Genomic DNA, 24,994 nt, shown 5'->3' with positions numbered 1-24,994 from the left:
CCTTTTCATATAGAGGAGAAAAAAAGAAAGTAGCTCCGTCATTTACTATGGGTACAAGCAACTGGCAGCAGAACTCAAGCCTTTGGCTCCATGGCCCCTCGAGTAAATAATCTGGCAGAGTGGAGGCAGATGCCCATTCTCACTGCTGGCCATCTCCTCTAGGAAAACAGGACTGCTTCTCAGGGGAGCTGTGAAGAGCTCGGGCCAGCCGAGGGGGTAGAAGATGGAGTCCCGTGGGGCGATTTTGGGGTTTGGAGAGTTGCTTTCCACTTAAATTGCCTAAATTGTGTATTTTCTCCCTCATTTTTTTTTCTAAGGCACTGAGCTTTCCCTTGGCGTCAAGGGAAACGTGCTGGTGTTGGATCTGTTTCTCTCCCAAAGTCTTACAGCAATCCCGCCTATAATTTGGGGTCTTTTACGTAACTAAAAATAGCTGCAGCGTTTGTAGCTCTGCAGTAAGCTGTTCATTACTCTTATTTTCCTTGCATTTAGATTGGTTTGTAGATGCATATGTTTCTAAAATTCCTGCTCCCTCTCAGCGGTATTTCTGATGCTGTTCCTGGGCACCATCCCTCCTTCCCTGTTCTCTCTTCCTCCTGGGAACAGTGAACTAACCAACAGCACCTTGCCTTTCCCTTCCCTGCTCAGCTCCACGGCTGGACTCTATTCCTGTTCCAGCTGTCGGAGTATCCAGCGTCTCGGTCCTCCTGCCGCTTTACTCTCCAGTTAATTACCCCGTCCTTGCTGTGAGCTTCGCAAAGTTGGTTGGAAGCATTACGCTTCTTGTACCTTGTGGTAGATCCTAGTGCAGAGTCTTTTGGGACTATTAAATGAACCAAGTTCTTTATTAACCATTATCTACAGAGGAGATGGATCAGTGACCAGTCTTCTGGCACCAGGTACCCGTCCCAAGTTGGCAAAGCCTCCTCAAAACGTCCCTTTCCTGCATCCACCAGTTTTCTGATGGATCCAAACACCCCAGCTTCTGCAGACACCTGGTCTCTGCCCTCCTTGGGGTTTGTGCAAGGAGCTCATGGCAGGATGAAATGGGGAGGTCTGGATGGCTCCTCTTGCAGATGATTCATGTTGTAGCCTGGGTCTGGCAGGTCTTCTCCCAGCAGTCAGGGCACGTGCCTGAAGGTCAGGGCTTTCAGCTGTGATTTCTTTTTTTTTTTTTTTTAATGTTCTTATCTTATTCTCCTAATGATGCTTCCTCGTGTTTCACAAGACGTCCAAAGCATGTGCCATAGTCCTGTGGGAAAGAGGGAAGAGGTGAAGGATGCACACTGATTCTCAGTTCTGCTGCTTCTGTGAAGTTGCCCTTTGCCGGTGTGAAATCCTCTCCTGGCTGGGCTGTGAGGTTGCAGGGTGGAGGGGAGCCTGGATATCGCTGGTATAAATGCACCTTGTGCTGCTCCGTCTTCTTACCATGTGGTGTTCTCAAAGCCAGAGCGTGGCTATCACAAGAGTGATGACAGGAGCATGGCTGCAGTTTGAACGAGATGGAAGAGGACCTGAAGCTTTCCCCTATTCTCGCAATACCAAGAACTCAATTTGCTGACCCCTGCAGCTCTGGGATTTTCTGATCTTGGCAGCCTTTTGTCCATCTGAGCTGTCCTTTGCAGCTCCTGTATGGTCACCCCAAGCCTCAGCAGCCATTTCAGCAGAGCCCCAGCTTCTTTGTGTACACAGGGCCACCAAAAGGGACGCGTGCTCTTACCCAACGCTCTGCTGGGGTCTTCATTCCCAGCCAGGGCTGGGGATGCGGATAGGGAAGCCTGGCTCTGCTCTGGGCGTTCTCCCACCAGGAGCAGATCCCCACAGCAGTAGTGGTGAGGCTCGGCACGGCAGCAGCTCGGATGGAAGTGGGGTTTGGGCGAGTTGTGGGTGAGGAGAGGATCTCTTGGCCATCAGTTAGCAAGGGTGAGACTGCCGGAGCAAACATCTGCTATGCATGTGCATTTCCGAAGCGATGGGGAACAAGGTCGCTTGTGTTTACCAGCACATGAAGAAAAGATCCAGCTGTACACCAGTCCTGAACCAAGCACAGTGCCCAGCCTGGGATCAGTGGGTGGATGTACCCAAAGAGGGCAGCGCCGTGCCACGTTCCTCCCCAGCCTCTCCAGAAAGTGGCTTCCCCAGCCCTGGCTGCTGTCTTGGAGAAGGGCTCTCTTGTCTGCAGAGCTCGATGGAAATGGCAAACCTCAAGGATCCCTTGAATGAAAATTATCTTGGCTCATGATAAGGCTTTTTTTTTTTTTTTTTCCTGAGGTGTAGCAATTACTTTAAAGAAGAAACCCTTACAGATAGCTGTTGCTGAAATGCCTGTTCTGCCTTCTGACAACCTGCTCTTCTCACTAGCTTAGGCAAAAGTACGCATCTGCCCAATGCTAAATCAGATGTGCTTTTCCCCGTTTACATTTCTTCCTTGCCTTGCTGCCTTGACTCCTCATCTCTATCGAAGCCTGCAGGCTCGTCCCTCTGCCGGAGGGTCCCCTGAGCTCCGCTGGAGCCCACTTGTGTCCCCAGCAGTTTCCCCTTTGCACCCACCCTAGGGTGGCTTCTGCAGGGAAACGCTTCTGGTTTAAATCTTGCTTGTCTAGAGAGAAAACTGGGGAGAAATAGCTATTTATTGGTCTGTATACTGCTATGAGAAGAGGGGCCAGACCCTGTCCCTCTTTGGGGAGGGTCGTGTAGGCATCCCAGGGTGCTGGGAGCTGTGCGTTTAATGCAGCATGCCGGCCCTTCTGTGCTGGGAGAGGGAGGGATTTGCTGGCTGTCTGCGCTGCCTTCCCCTGCGGATCTCCTCCAGGCAGGGGAACTGGCCTTTCATTGCAGCAAAAAAAAGCAGTTCCCCCGAGATGCACGGCCCTGGGCACCCTCGCTGCCCCACTGATGCTCTGCTGGGGGAGATGCTGGCACATCCCTGGCCCCATAGGCAGGACTGGTGCGGTCATCTCCAGATCGTGCCCATGGTGTTTGGGAGGGTGAGCGAGCAGAGAGTGATGGGGAAAGCTCAGCTGTCCCCCCTTCTGCCTCGGGATCCATTTGTGGTTTGCTCCAGAGAGTAGGATTCGGCCCCATTCCTGCTGATGGCTTGGAAAGCCTGTTCTGCAGAGAGCTGTCAGGGAAGGGAGCGGGCGTTCCTAGGCTGCTGCTCTGCTCCGTAGGAGGAAAGACTTCAAACAGCAATTAGCTAACGTTGCCATTTCCAGAGAAACAGCTCTTGGCACACCTGACAATGGGCTGCAGGAGGCAAACAGGTTAAAAGCTCTAATTCTGGTAAGGTATATTTAGGTGGGCTTTTTTCCTTTCAGAGGAAGGTAGGTTAAAAAGGCTCTGACTCCTTGAAATAGACTTCTCTTTCCTTAACCAGCTAGGAGCTCCGTTAGGAGTACCGGCTGTTCCTTTCCACCCAGCCAGGACAGCTGTCCTGGTATTTGTGACACATGCTGAACGCAGCAGCACCTGGGGTATCTGGAAACCTGCCCTCACGTCAGCAGCAGAGGGGCCGAAATAAAAGGGTCTGTTTTCCCTTGACAGCTATCAAAAGGAAGAACTTATCTGCTGCTGCTTGCTGGTTATATTATTTATTCTATTAGCCGAAGCATAGTAGCGTAAAAGATAATTTAGTCTGGGTTAATGCAGCACAATGCAAAACTCATTACTAAGCCAGAACCGTGTTCTCCTGTTACCCCGTGCCTGCTGCCCTCCCTGGATGCCTGAACATCCCTGGTCCTCTCTCACGGCACGGGCTGGGGCATCGGGGCAGCTGTGGACATGGAGAGGGGAACTGATCTCAGTCAGCCGTGGCTCACAGCAGCGATCAGCTCTGGCTGTGTGGGAATGAACGCGGAGCTCAATTCCCAGCACCTACTACCAAGGTTGCCTGCACCATTGCCTCCTGCTGCTTTCGGTGGCTTTCGGTGCCAACGCGAGCGAGCGCTGCTGATGCTGCCATCCCGGCGCCGATGCTCTCGCTTAACGTGGGAAGGCAGGAGCATCTGTCCCCCGCCGCTTCCCTATTACCGTGCTGCTATGAAGGCGAAAAGCCATCTGCCTGCAGAGGTTGGGTTCCGTGGTCGGTGATATTTGCTAACCCGAGAAGAGAAAACACTGCTATGGGAAGGCAGGCGGAGGGATGTGCCATGAGGGATACAACCTCATCCTCTGAATTCGCTGAAATGTGGGTCTCCCGTATGTTGCTTTCCTGTTGGCCAGGAGACCAGACCCGTGGCTCTTCCACGTGATACCAAATCTCCTGACGTGCCCTTCCCGCAGCTGCTGAAGAGAGGCTCAACGTGGGGTGACGGTCCTGTGCTGCTCCTGCCTGGATGTCTCCTCTTCCTCGTCAGGTCAGTGTTGCCAGATGGGATCTTGTCTTCAGGAGGAGCCTCTAGTGCCATGTTCACACTGATTTTGCTAAGCACCTTGGCTCCTGAGGACATTTGCATGTCACAGCTGGTTTAAGAAGGTTTTTACAGAGCATAGTTGTTTATTATGAGCCAGCATTTGCGGAGTAACTCCATACAATTAGCTGGGTCGCTGGTGCTTGCCCTGGGACCTGTCCGGGTGTTAAGAAATAAATAAGTTTTAAATAGAATGAATCATTCAGAGTCAATCATTTAGCATTAGGATACAGAAGTTACAGCATAATATGGTACGATTTGGTATACTGTTTGTCTAGCGTTACTTACTTAGCGTGAGGAGCTAGATCTGCTGAAGCCTTAGGCTGCAAGCTGTGAGCTTTCACCTAGATTTGCTGAACTTTTATGTAGTTAAGCAAAAGAGGGTCTCCAGAGCCAGCTCAAACCAGGAGGGAGGGAGGCTACAGCCGCCAGCAGAAGCTGCAGCTCGGGCGAGGTAAGAACTGTTAACAGTCTGCCTGGAGATGGAGAAGGAATCCAGTGAGGTGTTAGAAGATCCCAGACCAGAAATCACCATTGGACCTAAAGGCGTGTGAAAGGCGCATGAAGAGAGCAGGAGGGGCGGGTGCACAGGTCGTAAGGGGATAATTACTCAGGGATTTCTTTGTTTGGGGTCTCTCTTTGGAGACACCCGGCTCGAGCTGTTCCTACTGCTGTACCCCTCAATTAAATTATTTCTTTTATGGAATCGGGAGCCTGAGACTCTGCTGTGGGAAACCTAGGGTCCGAACCGCAGGGATAATACCGCCCAGATGACTGTGTGAGTGTGTGTCAAGGAGCGAACTGGGGCACCCATCGGTTGACTGGAACCACCCTCTGCGAAGGGACTTGGGTCCTAGCAGCAAAGTCTCGGGTGGTGTGAAAATGACCCCGGGCCTCACCGGGACGCTCTGACAATGCAAAGTACCTTAACACGGGGAATCCCAGACCCACTGGGGGCTCAGAGGTGCCTGCAGCTCGATGGTCTACTCCACTTGCTGTGGTGACAGCCTGACCCGGCCCACCATGGAGTAGCCCTGGCCCTTTGGTATGCCTCTTTCCATAATTTCATCTAAATTCTGCTACCTTTCCTTGTCAAAACCCGTATAGGTGAGCTAACGACCTGGGTGCAGATCGGAGGGTGCATCCCCTTTACCTCGTCACATACCGATGATATAAAGTCCAAGAGCATCACGTTCTGGATGTTTATAAATTATAAGGGAAACAGATTTCTCCTGTAATCCCCTGAGTTTTTTTCTTTCCTACATTGTGTTATTTAATATGTTAAGCTATATGCCAGCCCTTGTTCTTGCTTACTACAGATGAGGCTGGCTTGTCAGCACTTTCGCCTCCTTCCTTTTCCCATCAGCATCTGAGAGCTTGGGTAGAGCTGCTACATGTTACTTCTGCAGCAGCGCTTTGATTACCTCTGTCAATGCAGACTGACAAAAACAGCAGTTCAATGAGTATGTCGCCCTTGACGAGCGTTATTTGCCCTGGATAAATCAGGTAGCATATCTTTAGTTGCAGGTAATAGGCAGTAACATCCTCCTTCCGCATCATCTGAAGGTTTCCAGGTCTCTGTTTCACCCAAAGGGGCTTCCTTGCTTCCACCGCAGTGGGATGCAGAGAGCTAACACTGAGTGAGGAATTGTGGAGTCTAGAAGCAGCAGGGCTGCTTTAAATGAGGCTGTTGCCCTCTGTACTCATCCCATCTCGAGAAGCACAAGATATGATCTCAAGGTGCAGGACTTCTTCTCAAGGTAGGTTGGTCAACATTGCCCTTGCTATCTAGGAGTTGTTCTGGCAGCGAGTGGGCTGTCAGTCTCAGTGGGGCAACACAGAGACACCAGCCAGTAACAGACTTTGCTGGCTGGTTTGATGCGTTATACTCTCCCAGATCTGTGTTTGCCCCCCGTGTTGGATGCTTTCTTGCCCTGCTGGCACAGGGGCTGGGCTGGGCAGGCTGTGATCCCCAGCATGGCGAGCAGGGGAGCGTGGTGCTCCCAGGGTGGTGTTTCCAGAGGGTGAGAGGAGCTGACGGAAGCTTTTCTGCATCTGTTGCTTTGGTGTATCTGGGCCTGCCTCCCCATGCCTACTCATTTTCTCCCAAATATCGCTGCTCTCAGTTGACTCTTAGCAGCTGTGCCTGCCCCCCTCCTCCTGACGTGACGTGCAGCTCTGAGCTCCCCTGCGTGGATGTGATGGTCCTTCTACTGATGTTCATGTTGGCTCCCTGCTGCGGTGCTTGGCCTCTTCTCCCATCTCTGGTGCTACGAGCTCAGCACTCCCCTCCCCGTGCTGCCTTAGCCTGCACAGCCTTATTCCCAAACGCTGCTGGAAAGCTTCCCTTTCAGAGCAGAGCCCACCCATGGGTGAGATGCTGTCACGCTCTGCCCACGCGCCTGGCTGCGGGGGCTCGATTTGTTTGCTCTCCTTCTCCCAGAGCGGTGGGGAGGGCAGAGCTTGCTGCCGGCAGGCAGAGGCACCTCTTTCCCCCCCCCCCGCCAGCACATGCCGTGCAAGGGAGGATGACGAGGTTCCTTTTGTTCCCGTGGCTGGGTGGGAGGTGGCACCGAGACCCCTGTGACTCAGGCGAAGGCTGCTCTGTGCCGTGAGCTGGCGGGCTGTTCCCAGGGTTTTTGGAGGGGGCACGGTGGGGACCTGGAGGCTGCATCCTCTTTTGCTTCCCAAGAGGGCTCGGAGCAGGCTCCTGCACACCCGCCCTCCCTTTTGAAGGGTGGGGGAGAGTTTATTGCTATTATTCATGTGGCTTTTGTGAAGTTTAATGTGACAAGGAGAGTGCTGTAGCTGCTTGGGATGTTGTTTGTACCTGTCCCTGCCCCAGGAGCCTTGGTGAGGCTCTACCTGCCCTCCGAAACCCCTTCACCAAATCACGGCGGGGTCAAAGCAAGCTTTGCCCTGGCAGAAAGGAGCCTGTGACACTGGGTCCTCTCCCCTTGGCTCCTCTTGGCCACGACTGGCACGAACGGTGTTTGTTGGCAGGTATCCCTCCCTGTCCTGCTGCCTGCCTCGTGCTTGTTCCCAAGAGGAACGAGCTGCACGGGATGGCTTCTGAAATAAAGCGGGCTCCCAGGTGTCAGGACACGCTTCCTGGGCAGAAGGAAAGGAGCTGGAAATCTGAGCTTCACTTGTGTGCAAGTTGTTCGGGGCTTTGCCAGGGCGAGACCTGGCTCCATGCAGGTGCTTCGCTGCCTGCGCTGCCCGCTTCGCTCTGCCGCGGCTGGAGCAGAGGGGTGGGAAGACTTGGCAAACAAACCACGCTGTCCCTGGGGAAACAGCGTGGGGTGGAAAAACGCTTGGGCACGGTTCTCCAGCTGTACCTGCTGGGCTGACAGCCCTTCGACAGGAGGTGGGACTGACTGAGCCGGTCTGGAGGGCTGGGAGGTGGTACCGTGGCAGGGGAGATGCTGGCTGCCCAAGAGCTGTCCCTGTCCCCCATGTCCCTGAGTGAATGTGGGAAGAGCGAGTTTAAAATCCAGCTCTGGCTCCCTGTGTGCTCCCAGGATCGTGGGCAGCAGGGATGGGCTCTGCTGCCTGCATTAGCAGTCAGATTGGCTCGGGTTGCTGCAGATTTATCCATCAGCAGTAATGCTGGCCAGCCCCGGGGGGACAGTGTGACTCGGGGTCCCTAAGGTCGCCGTAGAGAGGCACTTCTGCGCGCCAGGTTAAAGCCGGCTGCCAGGCATCTGCTTTTTCAGGAGCTCCCTTGGGCTGCGCGCCCTTTGGCAAGCGAGGCTGAATCCTGTCCCTTGCCCTTCACGAGGTCTCCCTGGTCCCTGCATCTACACCCTGCAGCAGCATCCTGCCCCTTGATGCAATGGCCCGACCTCACCACCCACCGGCAGCTCCCTTATCGCTTTGGCTGAGCCATCTCCACCCCTTGCTGGGCTGCCGTGGCTGTGCGTCCTCCCAGCTGTGTGCTCCCACTGCTCTGCCGGCGTCCCGGCCGCGTGGGGGGCAACCTCCCCCTGCTCCCTGCCCGTTCTGCCTTGGAGGAGAGCCCAACCTGACCGCCCTGCTCGTTCGATTTGTTTTGGTTCATGTTACAGTCGAGGATGAAGTTGCAGATATTTCTGTGCAGCGATAGGATCTCGCCAGCCAGGTCTCCTTTAATAAGATCCCAGGCATTTGAGGTGCCTGACTACCTTATCTCCCCGCTGCAGATGTACGTTACCCCCCCTCTCTCGCCAGACTGGGAGAAAGCAGCTGACATGCTGCTACCCAGCCCGGTCTCTGGTAAATGCTACAACCTCTTCTCTAGCCCATAAATAAAAGGAGAGGTTGGATGCTAAAGCAAGGCATGAACACAGCATCGCCCACGCTTCTGCAGTTCTCAGGGCCTCCTGGAAGCTGTGTGATGCAAAAGGGAACATCCCCAGCCAGAGAAGTGAATGCCAGAGCATGTGCCCTGGCCAGAGTGGCCACTGTGAGCAGAAAATGCGGAAAAATAAGTGGAAAGGGGAAGGGGAAGCTGGGAATCAACAGCACTTCATGCAGCACGCAGCCTGGAAAATGTAGAAATTTTGAAGGGAAGCAAAAAGATGCGATGAGAAACTTTGGAGGAATTTCTAGCAGTGAGGAGGACGAACTGATTTTTAGCATATGAAAAAAAGGGGAAAAAGAAAAAAGCTCTTAGCAGTGCTATTGGAACTGGAAAAGTAGAGCGTGTGGTGTTATCTGTGGAGAAGGGATGATGCCTTCAGCCCGCGTGACGGTGAACGTCGGTGAATCTACCTCCGTTCCTGCCGTGGCCAATGGTCCCATCAGCAGCATTTGGGAAGCGTGGGTGGCTCGGGGCGGGCAGGTTCCCCCAGCTCCTGCCCTGGGGCTGGAGAGGGGCGAGGAGCAGCTCGCTGGATCACACACTGACTGCTTCGGCATGAACCCTGAGCGGTGCAGGAGAGGCGAGCTGCTCTCCAGGCTGGGCTTTTCTGGGAAATGGTTGATGAAGGTTTTGTGGGAGGTTATCTAATGATTGACCTTACAGGAATGGGCCTTATTAAAGCACGGAGCCAGCTTAGCTTGCAGCCGGGTCAAGGTGTATTGCAGAAGATGATATCGTTGCTGTTTAGAAATTCATACTTTTCTTCGGTCGGAAAGTCCTTCAACTCTGTCTTGTTGCACCCTGGTACAGAAACAGGCCTGGGTCACAGCTCTGTGTTTCCCCACAGGGCATCTCGTCTCCCTAGGCCAGGCTGAACTGTTGAACCAGCACCTGCCTGGCTTGCAAAGCCATTTTGGGGTTGCCCGCTGATGTTTAGGCAGTGCCACCGCATCTCTCTGAACCAGAGGAGTCCCTTGTCCGCAGCGGCCCCAGCAGGCTGCCTGCAGCACCGGGGCTCTTGGAGATCCCTCGGTGCGATGCAGATGAACCCACACCTAATTGCTTTGAAAATTCCCTGTTGCTATGACAACTTACCAAGCGTGATGCGCTCAAGTGCTGCCTCTCCACTCCCAGGTCTTGCATCGCCACCAGAAAGCTGTGTGCGTACCTCTGTACGTACATGTGCTTTATTCCAGCTTTCAAAGGTGGTTTATAATCCCCTTGGAGCCAGAGCAGAATCTCTCCTGAGCTGGTGAAGGGTTTACTTAAAAGGTCTGATAATAAGGTTAAGGAGAGGCCAACAGCCGCTCACCCCACTGCTGAGCGCTTCGATAGCTAAATTTAGCCCCTTGAGTCATTACTGAGTCAGCAAATCGCGGGCGGGAAATCTTGATTTCTCTTTTCTTCCTTTTTTTTCAACAGCCATGCACCCAAGGCAAGCTCCAGGTTGGCTTGGTTTCTGTCCTAATCCAGCACATTCCCTGCCCACAGTGCTTTCCCCTGGAGCATCCTTGAGCCTGTTCAGAAGAAGTAGGAACTCCTTTCTCTGACCCCTGCCGTGACGAGTGGCCTGTCCGCAGGCAAGCAGCATCGTTCCCCATCGTTAGTGGTCTGAGGCATGGAAAGCTCTGTCTCGTTAGCGTTGTCTCTTGCTGGGTAAGCGCTGGTCGAGGCTGCGGGCAGGTAGAGCATCCCCGGAGCTGCTTGGAAACACGGCGTTGAGTGAAGGTCCGTCCAGATGCTCCTCTCCCAGCATGGTGCGTGAGAGTGTTGCAGCGTGGCTAGTAGCAACAGAAAAGCTCTAAAAAACTCATGTGAGTTTTAAAATGAGCAACACCAGGAGATCCAGATCTGCTGGATCCAGAGCCGCTCTGTGCGATGCCCAAGTCTCCTCCAGCCTGGCCCATCCCTATGCCACACGTGCGACCATCCAGCCCTCTCCAGAGGAGAATCAGGCTCCGAGGTCCCCGGGAGGCTGCGATGGAGCAGGATCAGCCGGAGCTCAGCGTTGTGCCTGGTGGAGACCCTCTTCTGGGATGGAGCAGGCCAGCGGGCTGTCCAGGCAGCTTCTCATAGTCCCCGGAAAGTAAATCCTGGGAGCGGAGTCCCCACTGCTAGCTGATTGTATCAATTTGTATTAGATCCCTCTGAGTGTGTTTTGCATAATTTGTTTCCCAGAATGAAGTGTTTTACAAGTGCAGCGTTTAATCACCTTGCAAAAGGGGATGAAAAACTATCTTCACCCCTGGGGCTGGGAAATAGCTAGAAGGGAATCTAGAAAAGAGACCGCGTGCTCACTGCATCATATTAGCTGGGCTGAAAAGCCCAGAAGAGCTGGCGTTTGTGCTTGCAGACAGCCAGGGGCTGGCCAGGAGAACTCAGAGGTTCAAAAAGCCCGTGCTGAAAACATCAAGCATGGAGATGTCCGAGTGGAGCAGAGCCCCGGCGTCCTGCCCAGGAGCTGGAGCTTTGCTTGCCCTCCCAGGGGCCGTGATGCCTGGCTGAAGGAGGGAGGAGGTGGTGTGGATGCTGCCCATCCAAAGCCTCTGTAAGCCACCTTGCTGTAACGGCTCCTGAAACATAGCTCTTCCCATGGTCCCTGGCGTTCCCCTCACTTCTGTTTTTAGTGGAGGCGCCCCAAAACCTGGCAACAGAAGTATCTTCTCAGCTGAGGGTGTGTGTTTCTGGCAATGAGCTGAATCCAAGCAAACCTGTGTCAGAAGCAATGCCGCAGAAGGGAGCACCGCCAGGCTCTGCGCAGGACCTGGCCCTTCCTCGAGGCAGAGGTGCCTCGATTTTGCTTAAGGACTGTCGGTACTTGGACGTAAATTAGTGGCTTGTTGGACAGTGAAGGGCACAGTGAGCGATGGGTGCTCCTCGCTCTGTTCTGTGTGTTTGCACGGTGAGGATGGATGCTGGGCTGGGGGGCTGCCACTCTCACTGTCATGTTTTTTTATTCACAGTAGGCGAAGGATGAAAAATCAGAGTAATGGCCAAGGAGACAGCATCCACTTGACTTCTCTTGCCCATGGCAGGAGTGATTAATCTAGCTAAGGCATTGCAGCAGGGCGAGACCACAAGGTTACGCAGCCCAAAGCCCGTGTGCTCCAGGACCTCAGGACGATGCTGGACCAGCAGCCGCAAGGTTTGTTCCCCCTCCCTCTCCCTGCCTTGCCTTTAATCTGCTGCCGGGGGGGAATATCGTTCCCGGTTGGGAGCTGGTTCAACCCAGGCTGGTGAAGCAGCGGGAGCCCTGCCGTTACTAATGAGATGTTTGCTGCTCGCTGGCTGACGCGGCGGTAGGGACTCGGTGCCGCCCGAGACCTGCGCTGATAAACCGAGCCTCACGGAGATTGAGTGGCTTCCATCTGCTCCGGGCTTGTCGTCTGCTCCCTCTTATCTAATAGGATCTCTCCTCTGAGCACCTCTTAAGCCTCCTCTGTAGCGTAACAAACCGCTGAGGTCTGATCCTGCCGGCAAGCGCCGGGAAGTGAGAGCGGATCTGTCTGCCGGCAGTCGCGCTCCGGGGTCGGAGCGGGGCAGTGGTCCATAGGAGGCTGCTGGAATTCTGTATCGCAAAGGGCACGGCTGTCGCCTTCAGGGAGAGGCTCTGAGCCTTGCACCGCTGCTCCGGCAGATGTTGGAGGAGAACTACCCCGCACTGAGCCAGCATGCCCCTCGTTTGGCTGTGGCTGTTCGATGCCAAAGATAACGAGCAGCTTGGAAGGACGTTTTTTGTTGGTAGCTGGTGATGCCTGTTTACTAAAGGCTGCTGAATAGGAAAGGGAAACAAGGTCTTGGCCTCCACACCTGGGAGCACGACCCTCTGTCCCTTGGACACGTGTGGCTGGTGGGGTGTCTGAGTAATGACATCCCGGGGAAGATGCTGTCTGCAGTCCTGGGCTTGAGAAGCCACAAAGGGTGGGTGATGCAGCGCAGACGGCATTGAGGGGATGGGTGCCTGCCTCTCCCCCGTTATTTATTGTGCCATAAAATCCAAGGTAACGTACATCAGTAAATGCTGCAAAGGGTTTCATGCCTGTCAGCCACAGGTATGTGACGGAGCAGACACTCTTTCAAGACAAGGGGCTCTGTGAGCGGAGGCTGGTGTGATTGATAGGGCAGCCTTCAGCTGCCTGCACCTTCACTTGGCTGTAACAGGGATCTGCTTCCCCGGAGCACCCCATCGCCGTGGGCTGGGAAGGCAGGGTCCCTCTGGGCAGCGGGGTCCCACCTGCGTGGGTACCTGCTGTGAGGGGTTTTTGCAGGCTCTGTGCTCAGAGCTGCTCGCCTGCGTGTGACGATGGCCAACGCCATCCCCGAGGCAGGGTCGGATGCCCGGGGAGGCAGGGAGCACTGGGGGGCTGCTTGGAGGAGCCAAGGTTCCCAGTGGCTGATTTTCCCAGGGAACAAGACGCGTGCCATCACGCTTTTTATGTGCCTGTACATCTGACAGCTCCTGAGCCCCTCAGATGGTCTCAGCCGTGTGTGACAGCAGAGCTGTCACCAGTGCTGACGGGAGATGTTCCTACGCGGAGATGTTCCTACACAGAGATGTTCCCGCGTGTCCCGTGAAACGTGGAGCCAGGTGGGAGAGGGTGACGGTGAGCATCACCATGGAGGGACAAGCCAGCGTGCACACACCCCCAGGACACGCAGGAACGAGTCCTGGACGCGTGTGGCCCTCTCGTGGGTGAAAGCTTGGGCAGGCGGCGACAACTTAGACGTCAAACTTGGGTGAACCAGGAGACATAAATCCCGGTATTTGGGATTAGTGCAGGTAATTTGTTTTAAAGACAGACAAATCCTTTCCCTGTAGGTGCCTGCTTGTCACAGGAGACATTCCTCACCTCCAGGAGAGTTACCCCAGTTGAACAGATCCAGCCCTTTCTGGGGACACAGTCTCCGGAGTTGCTAATCACTGGGTTTGGGGATTTTTTTCCTAACACTTGTGGGTGATGGCTTCCTCTCCTCCTCCTCCCTTTTGTCTCTCTGCAACATCACAGGGATGGGAAGGACCAGCTGCTGATTTGATTAATGGCCCTTTTCTGAAAAAGCAACAGAGACAAATGTCCTCCTGAACGTGGCAAAGAGAAATGGAGAAACAGACCGGCTAATTTTCAGCTATTATTTGGGAACCCAAACTCCTTCCCAGTATCAATTTAGCTATTATTTCAAAAACTAATTAATCTTCACTGAGGCAGCTCCAAGGGACCTGTGTTTAGATAATTAACAGCCCATGGATTATGAAAAGTCTTGCTTTTGGATCCTACTACTTTGCTTGCCTTCGAGAACACGCCTGCTATCATCCTGCTTACCAACGCCTTTCATCAATCCATCTTATTTTGACAATTAAGAGCAAATAATTAGCCATGATGGATTTTGCTTGCTTTCTTGCAGCTCAGTTCCTTTTTCTTTTGGTCCTTAAATGTTCTTCAGCTGGGCAATTTTTTTGGTGGTTTTGCAGCTAATTACAGCCAAGCAGGGCAAGTCACTGCTGTTACCAAGAGGATCTGGAGAAAGGTTTTGTTTGGCTTGTGGAGAAGCTGGGCAGCAAGGTATGCGAAAGGACATCCTAGAAGGATAGGGGATGGGATTTTTTTTTTTTCCCCTCTCCAGTCTTGCACGATGCAACGTGAACTCACCCCCCATATTGCTGTGCCGGCGCTGGGCTCGCCTCCCTCCCTGGGGAATCTCATCCTGGCCTCTCGCTTGCCGCCGCAGCTTTGATCCTCCTGTTGCTCTGGATGGCGAGATGTCCCCGAGCTGTCAGGGCTGTGGGAGAGCTCTGCGCAGCAAAGCAAAGGCGATGGGGTGGCATAGACCCAGAGGCAGCGGTGGAGTAGGTCTGCAACCGGTGCAGACCCCGAGCAGCTCCCGTCCGTGCCCTGCGTGCTCGCTGGCTGCGGGGAAGCGAATACGGGCTGGCAGCGCTAGCGGAGCGATGCCGTGCTTAATGAATTTGAACGGCAGCCACAGATGACAGCACTCTGCCCACTACATCCACCGAGTGCTGCAATTCTTCATTAAGCAGCCCAGAGTTTGCTTGGTCTTCTGCTGAGGGCAAAGGAGCCGGAGCGGTGAGGAGCTTGGCCTTTCAACCCTTTTTCTCAATGAGACGATTCTGAGGTTTTCTTTTTTTTAACCTTAACTTGGGGCCAAACTCTATTTGGTTCAAGGCCAGCTTCACCTGGCTGAAGGCTAGGAGAGTACCAGGGATGTATAGTGGCTTGTACAGGGGACTGGGGACCTTGGGCATGACGTGGGGAGGGGAAAACCTGGAAGAAAAGCTGCTCTGGCTGCTGCCATTCTCGTGGCACATGAATTGCTCCAGACAACAAGCGCTGCAGAAGCAGCACTTTATCACCTTGAAGGAAACGATGAAACCTTCCCTCTGCTTGAGCGACTGAGAGGGGAAAAAATGCACAGAAAGGAGATGCTGGCAATTCCCTGCGATATTAAATGGCAATCGGCGAGGTGGCTCTAACTGGTGCCAGCGCCGGCAGTACAAGGGAGGAATGGACTTTCGGATAAATCCTTGCAGTCCTTCCCATATGGGGCACGAGTTGAGCTGCACTGCAAACGCATTGGGGGCACCGGAGGACACGCTCGCGCTCAGCTTGATGTAGAGCAGCTCTCGGTTTTCCATCAATCAGACACTGGGGTTTTAGCTCCTTAAGCGTTAGTGATTTCTTAAATATAGGCTTGATTTGCAAGCTTAATGTTTGTAGGTGTATAAAGAGTCAACATTTCCCTCTCCTAACAGGACTTCGAGCTGTGTTTCCTGGGATCCCGAGCTACTGATGGACCGTTCTTGGTGCCCTTGCAAAACCTGATGCTGTCCCCATGCCAGCACGGGGAGATTTCCAACCAAACCTCCCCATCTTGGGGTCAGTTCATTGAAGGAAGCAAAGAGGATTTTAGACCCTCCCATCCCGTGGTGCCTACAAGCCAGATGGGAGATGGATGTGGCCGTGGCCACCCACATTTGGGACTCTCCAGAGCTGATGGATGTCGGGAAGAGTCCTGCAAGCCTGGCTAGGCAGGAAATCACTAGCATCTCACTGCTGCGACCAAATCCTGGCTTAGGTAGGCTTTAGTGCAAGTTTTGCCTTCTGAAGCGGGGTTCGTCTGTGCCCCGTTTTCCTACGCTGCCTGGCAGGGTTTGCCCACCCACGTGCCACTCGGTCGTGCGTGTCTGGTGAGGTGGGATACAGGGGGAGGCGGGAAATCTGCACCCAGAGCAAAGCCCCAGGCACCCACCCCATGCCCAGGAGGGGGCACGGGTGGGTCTTCAGGGCTTTGTACCAATATTCCCTCAATTTTGGAAGGGAGGAAGACGAGGAGGAGAGGAAATGCTTCCTGTTACGAGGACAGGGTTTAAGAGCATCTTCCCTGGCCAAACTGCCCCCCCAGCCCCTGAGCCCGTCTCATCGCTGGGCTGGAGTGGCTTAAAGAGATTCAACAGATTACTCTGGCTTTAAATAGCTAGGTATGGATTCAGGCTCAAACAGAAAGAAATACTTCCTGATGAGCTGCTTACTTTTTCAAACAGATGATGTTTGCGTCTGATAAATCTCCGCAGGCAAAACTCCTTGGTCTAGCAGTTTGACTCCTAATTAAATATTTACCAAGATGGCACCTCGCCCTGCCTCAAGAAATATCATCCTTTCACCTCCGTGTGGCTCTCACCTCTTTTGCAATGCTGCAGTTTAAGGAGAGCCATTTAAAGACTCCGCTCCAGTAAAACGGAGGAAAGCAATTCTCTCTCCACCTTTCCAATCTCTTTCCGTTTTCCCCGTCTGTGAATAAAGTTCACTAGAGGCCCTGGAGCTCCCGCTTCTCAAAAAGCAAAGGGCTCTCGTAGGAGGGCTGGAAGTCTCCCCATCAGGTAGGATGATATCTCCTTTCAACAGCAATCAAAGAGAACAGCTACCCGGGGAGGGAGCTGGAGCAGCACAGCTCCCCGGGGAGAGCAGCACGGATGCTGGAAATGTCACCCCGTGCATCCACAGGCACTGGGGGAGAGCCGGAGAGGGGAGCTGGGGGGAGTGGGTCGGGCTAGGGGGCTGCTGTGTGGGGTCACCAGTCACCCAGGGGTGGCTGTTTGGGATGGATGCGTCATTCAGAGAGGCTGAGCTGTTGGGGAAAGGGGTTTGTTTTATCCTGATTTTAACTATTTGCTACAGAATACTCTTTTGGGTGGACCGAGCATCTTTCCCTCTCCTGGGGCAGGGGAAAAACGATGTCTGGTTTGAACCAATCTGAATTGAAGCAGAACCACGATGAAGCTGCTGTGGGGGCCCCCCGTGTCAGCTGGAGCCCGTGTCTCGGTGGCACGGCCCGAGGGACCCCAGGTTGCCCACCACCCTCCTCCGACCACAGGCAGCAGCAGCTCCCGTGCTGCCGCTGACCTTTGAGGTGAGGCTGTGCAGGGTGGAATGTGCTGGACCGGTCCCGTTGCCACGGGGACCTGCCTGCATCTGCTAATTGCTGCAGGTCCTTGGGTCCCCCCCCTCCAGCCATCCCCCCTGCTCCCCAACTTCCATCCGTCTGCCCAGCCAGCACAAAGCTGGCCAGACCCTGCTCCTGCGTAATCCTGCCCCGGAGCCCATGGACTGGGTGACGCCACCTGCAAACCAAGGGCTTTCCTCCATCCTCCTGCCTCTCGGGGTTCTTTCACATAGATAAAAAATCAAAATTGGTGGTTTCAGAGCCCCTGCAACCCCCTGTCCCTCACACACGCCTGCACCCCCTGCATTTATTTTGCAGCAAGGCTGTATAAGGAGTCGATGCATCTCCCCCGCCCCGCTTCCCGCGCTGGCCTGGGTTTATCTCCTTCGAATTAAATAAGTGCAGATAGCGGGTTTAATAAGGCCCTGCCTATGAAAGATTACTAATGATTTCATTTCCAACATGTCGTGAATTATGAGGCAGCCCGCAAAACAAAGCCGAGCAGGGACAGGCTTGGCAGCTAATTACTGTCCCCCACGTTGCCACCGCTGCTAGCCGGGCCTCTAATTGCTCCCTGTGCCTGATTGCATTTCGCTGGTGGTTGTGGTTCATTCGCAGCTCTTGCTTGGCATTCGGCTGTTGCTGCTTCTCTCTGTGCCTGTCGTCGTCGTCCCCCCACCTTCTTCAAGTTTATTAATGAGAACCTTATCTGTCTGTGCAGATAATGCCAGAAATAATTAGTACTCAGTGAGGTCTGTCAGGCTCCTCTCCTCTCCTACCCCCCTGCCCTGATCTCATTGCTATTTGCAGTTTCCTGGGTGCTTGGTTAGGGCTCGGGAGGGTTTTGGGGGGGTTGGTTTAGACCTTTCTCACCCCATGCAGCTTTCAGCCTTCCTGGCTGCCCCAGGCTCGGGGCTGTGCTGGGAAATCTCTGGAGGGGATGCTGGGGAGAAGGGGACCGGCTGCATCCGTGATCGCTGCTTAAAATCATCCAAGCTTTCCTTGCCCAGGGCAAACGTGGTGCACGTGGGGAGCTGCAGCCGGGTACGTCGGATGGGTTTGGTCTGAAGGGACCTGGCTGGGGTGCAGGTCCCTCCTGGTCCCATCCCTGCTGGAAAGCAAGGGACAGCCCCAGGTGTGCACTACTGGGGGCCTGTCCCAGCTCTTCCTGAGGTCCTTTTTTTATTATGTTTATATTCGTCATTTCTTGGCTTAAATCTTTCAGCCTGATAAAGGACGACAGGGCTTCTCGAGTGCCTGGGATGGCATAAATAATTCCAGTGCCGAAAGAGAGATTTACAGTGATATAAATGTCAGGAGTGAGCCCAGTTTGTATTAATGGCCTTATTAGTTATGTTGCTGTAAAATACTGATACTCCAGTTGTTAAGCAGCCGTGGGTTTGCTCTGCAGCATTAATTCAATAAATTGGGGCTTTTTGATATAAATCTTAAAGTCTGCTGAACCCCATTAGAAAATTCTTCATGATATGTCAGAGATCTTCAAATGGCTTTGACTGAGAGAGACCTGGGAATAAAAAAGCTGTTTGCTGTGCAAGTATGGGGCAAAGACGGTGAGCGCCGCACCTCCGTGCCTGGGCTGCAGCAGCAGCATCTTCCCAAGGGATGGGGATGCTGCGGGACACGGCGGGTGTTGCACAAGCACCCTGGCTACAGCAGCTGCGGTCGTGCCCAGAGCCACCCTGGCCCTTGGAGGTCTCCTGGCCATGCAGGGACTTGGGGTGGGCTTGGGTTTTTCAACCACCAGCTATGGAAACCGCATCTCAAGCTGCATCCCAGAGGTCAGGTCTGGACATCTCCCATGAGCCGGAGGTTGACTCGGCTCCATCCCCAAGCTCTGGCTCCCCAAGGTGTTGAGAGTAGGTCCCTGGAAGAGAGGGAAAAGGAGAGAAGGCCGGTGCTGGGAGGGTGAAACTGTGTCTAGAGGGAGAAGATGCCCATAGCGCTGCTCTCATCCCTCTCTGTGCCCTCCCCTGCAGTGTCCCTGTCACCGCCTCTGCTTCGCTGCTGTCACCTCCTTCAGCGCATTAGTCCGGAGGTGAGCTGACAGCCGGGACGTCTCTCCTTGTCTGACCCATAGCCCCGAGGTGTCCATCCATACCCCCCTCCCGCCGGGCTGCCATCCTCCTCCCAGCCCCGCGCTGCTGTAAGAGGTGCCAGCGCCGTCCCCGTCACGTCTGTCCCTTCGCCTCGTGCCAGAGCCGCTGCTGCTGCCACGGCTGTTTTGCAACTCTGCAAACTTTCCACCAGCAATCTGCCAAGCGCGCGGGGAGGGAGGCGGGGGGGAAAGTACCACGATAATTGAAAATAAATGATGCATTATATGAAATAAATGTTCTGGTGCAGCCAGCTTGCTGCAGCTGGTTATTTATTTATTTTTCTTCCCTAGCATTTGGAGGTGCCTTGGAAAAGGGGGGTTGGAAGTAAAGGCACGGCACCCCCAGGCTGGTGGGGCTGCGAGGCTTTCACCCATGGCTTGGGGAGCACCCTGCATCCTGCAGTGACGGCTGCTGGAGTGGAACATCAGCACCAGATGGGAGCCCAGAGCAAGAAAGGCAGCCGTTCTGGGTCATGCTGGAGGTCTGTGAGCTTGGTGCCTAGCCATGACGTGTAAGAACGGGACAGGGGAATCGCAGGGAGCCTCCAGCGTCTCTTCTCTGCTTGCCACTGTTTGCATTTGAGGATGTCCCAGATCTGAGATGGTGTCCCTGTATTTAACGACCATCCTCAGGCTACGCACGCACCTCTCTCCTGAGCCTCCTGGCCCGGGACCTGCCTGACCGTCAGGTCTATGCCATCCCTAACCCGTCCTTTACAGGGTCAGCCATGTGTTGCCTTGGTGGGCACTTGGGCTGGTCAACGGCAACCAGAGTTCTGCTGCTCCCCTGCCTGAGCACGCACGTGTTAATGCACATAAAGCAAACAGACCCGCTGCCTGAGGTGGGTTTTCTTTGAAATGTTCCTCTGGTGAGGATTAACTCCTGACACTGCTATTTGTTATGGGAAGAGGCTGCATTTTCCTGGGAGATGGTGGATTTAACCAGGAACATGAATCTTTCTCATACCTTGGATCTCCCACATCACTGACTGACCATGTCGCTTTTCTTATGCCTTGATAAGACTTATCCTGGATTATTATTTAGCTGCTAATTAACCTTGAGAGTGATGTAAAGGCTTTAAACTGCTGTTTGAAGATGGAGTGGATGATTTCTGCTCTTGTCAAAGAAAGAGGGATTTGGAGGTAAGATCCCAGCTCTGAATGACATCAAGTTGCTCTCCCCAGGCAGGTGGGACCGGCTCCTGCCTCCCTCTCCTGCCAGCACCTGCGGGGCCCCTCTGAGACAAATCCCCTCGGAAATCGGGAACAAAGTGGTGCTTGGGAGGGATGCTAGCTGAGATGACATCTGGCTGGGGACCGGACACTCCCTGTCCGAACAGTCAGATACCAACAGGAGTCTCCCGCGGGGTCTGTGAGGTTTCTGGAGTTAACAGCCCAGCCCTTTTCTTCTCCCACAAGCGTTTTCCACTAATATATCTTGTTTGCTTACAGACTCATTGCAGCTCTGAGAGACTGCTCAGATGTCTCATTAATCAACACTGACGATGGCCGTGCGGCGTCTGGCGGAGCCGTGACGCTGAGGTCCCGATCACTGCTTCTTCCCCAGCCAGGGATATTTTGCAGACGAGCGGCGCTGCTCCTCAAACATTCCAGCAGAAAACTGGGAAGAAACCACGTCCTCCTTGGGGTTGAAGCCCACAGAAGATGCTCTTTCTCCGTGCCAGCCTCTTGTTCCTGCCCGCAGGGCACACGGTGAATTATGGTTGGTCCGAGCGAACCTGCATCTTTTTAAAATACATTTTTTCTTTCTCTATGCTTGCTGGGATCAAGGGCAGCTCCGTGGAGGGCTGGTGGGTTTGTCTGCTGCTGCATTGATTTGGCAAAGGCCAGGGATGAAAGCCCTGAGGCCTCCAGCTGAGACTGTAGAGGTTTTTAGGCTTGAGTTTTCCCAAATTCTGTCCATCACAAAGTGAACAAGCACCACCGGCCAGGAGCAGCTTGAAGCTAGAGACAGTTGTTGGCACAGGAGTTGAGCATCGATCGCTGGCTGCTGGGCCAGACTCGACCAAAACCCCACTGGTGTCAGGAGGCAACTCCATCCCTCCCGGCTTCCGAACATCAGGCTGGGAAGAAAAACCAGCCTGCTTAGAAAGCAATCGTTTGACATCATGCTGGTTTAGATTTCAGATGCCCCTCATCGCCGGTAATGACCCCGAGCAGAAAGCCTAGCGGACCTCAGCCCGTTTTGGTCTTAATCTGACCTGGGTTTGTGATGTCCTGAAAATGGCATCATCCATCACTGCCTGGGGGGGTCAGGAAGGGGAGGGGAGGTTAAACTCCTCTCCCTCACCTTCCGCCGCTCCCCCGCCGCCACTTTACCTCTCCAGAAGCTACATGCGAGTACAATTCACTTTGTTATTAATTTCTTTTACACAGCGGCTTTTGAAGTGCCTGGGAACAAGGGCTCGTGTCACGGAGACACTTTACAGACCGGCAGCTGTAATACTTAAGTGCTGTTTAAATAGCCAGCTCATCTAAAAGTAATAGGCAACGAGCTGAAAGCTTGCCAGAGCAGCAACCTTGTGTGTGCCTATTTGAACAGGCTGTACGGAGGGGGTTTGGGAGAGCAGGGCTTCTTCCCCAGCAGCTGCCTGGGTCGGATGAGGGATGGGATCATGTCACCCTTATACCCCCACGGAGCACCCTGGGGACGGTCCAGGTCGCCAACACGGGCAGATCGGGGCTGGACGGCCGTAGCCCACGGGTGTCCTTTCACCAGGTGATGCGTCTTGATGGAGGCAGGTCCCTCGATGCCCCTGCCCGCTGGAGGAGCCATCTGCACCCCTGCGGTGGTCCTTCCTTGGCCGCGTGGGTCCCCAGTGCCTGCAATCCCCAGGGGAGCTCCACACGGTGCTGGAGCCGTAAGGCAACCTCCCGAGCGAGATAAAGGCTGGCAGAGGGGCCGGCAGCCTGGGTGGGAATGCTGAGGGTACCCTGAGGTGTCACCGTCACCGCCCGGAGCGTCCTGCCGTGGCACATGGTGGCTTTGGGGAAACGGATGCGCTGGGACCCTTCATAGGGGTCTTATTTGCTTTTAATCTGGTAGCTAAATTATATTCCTCCCAAATGTAATAAATGAGAGTTTTAATCAAACTCAGCCAGCCAGCACTGATGTAATCTTGGCGGCAGAGGAAAATATTGCATTTTTGTTTGTTTATCTCCCCCTACGCTCCCTTGGAGATGTCCCGGCTCTCACGGGGGCTCCTCGCGCTCGGCAGCCCCGGAGGGCGCGAGCTTTGCCCTGCTGTTAGCCGAAGCAGCACGCCGTACGTGGGGCCATCGCGGCAGGACCACCGCTAGCCCACCTGCTCCCAGCCCCTGCCCTTGGCCAGGCATCCCGGTGGCAGCGGTGGGACCGTCCTCCTGCTACACCTCTCCTCAACCCCTTTCTTTTTGGGAAGAGGCTCTCACTTGATACCCCCATCCCAGGAGCCGGTGTTGGGTTCAAGCCCTCCGCTCTGGGTTTCCTATCACCCACGACGGTGCCAGGATCTGGTCTTATGGCATCTCCAGGTCTTAACTTGTCTGCCAGAATCTTAGATGTATTGTGGCCCTCGGTCATGGGGAACCTGAGCATCTTCCCAGGCTGGAAACAGCCCTGGGCAAATGGGGATAAAGCCACCGGGCTTCACTGGCAAAGCACCTCCCGGTGTCCAGTTGGTCGATGTGGCTGGGAACGAGGGGAGACTCCGTGTTTTCCCTGTGCATCAGAGCCCTCGAAAGCCACCGGATCCCAGCGCGGAGCCAGCTGCTCCCAGAGACACGGCTCCACTGCCGCCTTTCTCCAAATGGCTTTTCTCAGTCAAGGCTTTTCCAGAAATAGCTTGTGTACACTGAGCAGCCAGCTCTGCAAATAGCTCGCCTCCCAAAACGGAGCAGGCAGCACCATCGGAGCATCGTCCCCTGTGTCCCTTCCATGCTCCTGAGTGCCTCGGCACTGGCTCCAGCGTGCAGAAACCCTCCGCTTCCCCCGGGACACCTCTGCCAGTTGGGAAACGGGGATGTGCCGGGGTCCTCTGTGTCGGGGCGGTCGTGTCTGGGATCAGGGAAGGATGCGCAGCTTTGCTGCAGCTCGCTCAGCCGTGTGCATCCCGCATCCCAGCAGGGAAGGATGGCCGGTGGCTTCCTGGGGCAGGGCAGGTGGCCCAGGGGACACGGCACATTGCCCCGCTGCCACGGTGGCCAGGCACCACCGCCCCCAGCTGCAGCACTGCCTCATGTCCCTTCTTATATGTTTATTATGCCAACGTAAAGGGGGGGAATGCAGGTTTTTTTTCCTGTAGATTTAACTCATTTATTAATAGTCTGTAATGCCAGTAATAGCTCACGTATAAATCTGTTCTTAAGAATTTATAGGGCAAATATTCCAGCGCCATATTAAAGACACAACTCATAAATGCCTGTAAGCACCGGCCTGGCGGCTTCGGCAGCAGGAGACAGTTATCCCAGGGGAGGGAGAGGCGGCGAGCTCACCCCAGTGGCTTCCACCCGGAGCCTCGAAAATCTTCGGGAAGCAAATTATTTCAGGGACTGTCCCCTCCAGCCAGAAGGTGCCTGTGGCCTCCTGCTCCGTGCTGTGCGGGCACCGAGCCCAGGGTGGGTGTCAGCACCATCCGGATGCTGAAATGCTGTTCCCATCCCTGCAGCCCACCCCCAGCACCCTCCCCGGGGACCCCCCCAATGTGCCATCACCTCGTCCCCAGCCCAGGGTGACAGTATTTACTGCTGAAGTGCGCCGAGCGTAATTGCTAATCAGATACAGGCAATCAATTCATCCCCCCCTCCCCTCCGCCACCGCCTTGGGGAGGGGCCGCCTTTCCCTGCTGAAGGTGACTCCTGCAGGAATTCAGATTTAAAAATACAGGCGATAATCATCAGAAGTTCATTAAATTAGCATCAGGCTCATTTGCACTTGGCGGCGGTGGGGGAGACGACAAGGCAGAGGGTGGGGGTGCCCGTCCCTGCCTTCCTCCCCTCTCCTCGATCCCGGGGTGTCCGCAGGAGATGCCTCCAGTGGGACGAGGCTCCGAGCGCTGCCGGGAGCCTTCCCTGATTTACACCTCCTGTCCCAGGGCTGCTGCAGTCATGAGTCAACAGCGCAGTATATTTAAATGCAAAACACCATTATCCTTCATTAAAAGCTCTGTCATCACCCAGACTGCACAGGAAAGAGTTATTACGCCATTACGCTCCCAGTGACACACGGCTTCCCCAGCCCTCCAGCAGCCGCGGTGATGCACGTCGGCCGTGCCGGGTGCCCGTGGTGGGCCGGTGGTGCGTGGCCGGGGGCTCTGCCACGTGAAGTGGCTGATTTTCCCTCTGTGGTGGCCTCAGAAGAGGGAGGGGAGGTGCAGGGGAGCTGCGCCTGGGGGTCCAGGGGTGTCACGGTGCAGGAGGGATGCTGCCGGCATGGCAGGGACGGGCGTTGGACGTGCTGGGGATGCTCGAGGATGGGCTGAGCCCCCGGAGCAGGCGAGAACTGCGGGGGCTTTGCGGACCGACAATTCAGTTTTCCCAAGGACGGACGAGCCCGGCGGAGCCCGGGACCAGGCGCAAGCAGGGACCGATGCCTGGGCTGGGGCCGGTGCCGTGGTCCCCCAGCTGCCCCGTGTCCCCCAGCAGCCCCAGCACACACCAGGGACACGGGGC

At 54.8% G+C, this 24,994-nt stretch overlaps 1 long non-coding RNA gene across 2 annotated transcripts in view; it reads left to right on the top strand.

Moving 5' to 3' along the window:
• The window catches only part of LOC128146464 (uncharacterized), a 29,631-nt gene extending 5,096 nt beyond the window's left edge, over positions 1–24,535 (top strand). For both annotated transcript variants that reach the window (XR_008236770.1, XR_008236769.1), the window contains exons 2-5: positions 4,222–6,169; positions 10,177–11,540; positions 11,718–19,264; positions 19,616–24,535. This is a non-coding gene — a long non-coding RNA (uncharacterized LOC128146464). The remainder of the gene's footprint in view (positions 1–4,221; positions 6,170–10,176; positions 11,541–11,717; positions 19,265–19,615) is intronic.
• The last annotated feature ends 459 nt before the right edge of the window (positions 24,536–24,994 follow it).

The sequence above is a fragment of the Harpia harpyja genome, chromosome 9, assembly GCF_026419915.1.
Source record: "Harpia harpyja isolate bHarHar1 chromosome 9, bHarHar1 primary haplotype, whole genome shotgun sequence".
Lineage (NCBI taxonomy): Eukaryota > Metazoa > Chordata > Aves > Accipitriformes > Accipitridae > Harpia > Harpia harpyja.
This window is presented reverse-complemented; position numbering and strand designations above follow the sequence as displayed.